We start from the raw sequence: 1,608 nt of genomic DNA, 5'->3' as shown, positions 1-1,608 counted from the left end.
TGAGGATTCATTTCTGGACTGGGCGCTCTCCACTGGGCAGCTGCCAGAGAGCTCTGGTTTGCTCCTAAGTCAAAGTCCTCGTGCAGCCCTGCCCATTGCTCCCGTTCAAAGCCTTGTAATTACGGCAGTGGGTTTAAGGGCGATGATGATGTATTGTTTGCTCAACGACACTCCAAGGCCAAGAGGGGAGAATCACCATCTTCATTCTATCCGTTTCTTAGGACCTTGTGACAAAGCGCCACAAGCTGGGTGGTTTGCAGCTGCAGCATTTATCCTCTCACAGTTTTGGAGGCTAAGAGCTCCAAATCAAAGTGTCAGGACCACACATCCTCTGACCCATAAAGCTAGAAGAGTCTGTTCCAGGCCTTTCTCCTGGCTTCTGGCACTCCTTCGGCTTATGGTAACGTAACCTTCAATCCTCACATGCCCTGCTTTCTATGTGTGGGTCCCTGTGTCCAAATTTTCTTTCTAAGTTTATTTATTTATTTTGAGAGAGAGAGAGAAGGAAAGAAAGAAAGAATCCCAAGCAGGCTCTGCACTGACAGAGCCTGATGTGGGGCTCAGACTTGCAAACCATGAGATCATGACCTGATTCAAAATCAAGAGTCAGATGCTCAACGAAGGTGGCCCCAAATTTTCCCTTTTGAGAGGGACCACTGCTCATAGTGGTTAGGGGCTCACCTGATTCCAGTTTGAGTTCCATTTTAATTTATCTGCTTTCATCTGCAATGACCCTATTTCCAAAGAAGATCACCTTGTGAGGTACCGGGGGTTAGGACTTCCACATAAGCATTTGTTGGGGGCAGCGGGGGCGGAGACAGCAGTCAACATGTAACTCATCAAGTAGATATCCTGTGTATGTAACTTCTATTCCAGCCTTCGCTGCTGTATTGGGGGTGTTTCTAGCTTCTGTAATGGGGAAGTGTCCCCAAGGAAATTACTCTGCAGGCGAATACTCATCTGATAGCTGAATTTTCAACTCGATTTCGAAATCCTCTTCCGTCTTTGTGACTGCAGCCTGAAACAGCAATAAAGACTTTTCAAACCTCTAATGTCAGTCTTGTCAACAGAGGAAACACACATCACTGCCCTTCCAACTTGATCATCTCCAGGGCTTTGGCTGTGATTTTATGGCTTCTGTCATTCAATTCCCAGTCAACTTCGAAAGGGAAATAAAGCATTGTTTTGCCCTATTCTTGAAGTGGCTGTAGGAGACTAGAGAAATAACTATTTGCAGAGGGAGCATTCAGAATTAGTGGACCAGGATTAATACCTATCAGGAAACCCAGGAAAAAGCAAACTCACTTGGAGGGAGAGGAAATCCTGCTGGTGGACAGAGGGTCCCATGGCAATTTCTTCACTCTGGTGACATCATCTAAGTTCACAGTGACACAGGCAAACCTTTCTTTGTAGGACTTTCCAGATTCATCCTCCTCTACCAAGGGCTTAGCTTCTCCTTCTCCGATAACTGGCAGAAATTCTTTAAAGTGATCTGCAGCTAGATTTCACATTTTCATTCGGGATTGGAAAGCTGATAGGCACAATTGTATACCTCGTATTTCCCACCAAAACCTCTTATTTCTGACCAAAAACAAGAAGCAGAATGGG

This window comes from Suricata suricatta, chromosome 3 (assembly GCF_006229205.1).
Source record: "Suricata suricatta isolate VVHF042 chromosome 3, meerkat_22Aug2017_6uvM2_HiC, whole genome shotgun sequence".
In the NCBI taxonomy this organism is placed as follows: Eukaryota; Metazoa; Chordata; class Mammalia; order Carnivora; family Herpestidae; genus Suricata; species Suricata suricatta.
This window is presented reverse-complemented; position numbering follows the sequence as displayed.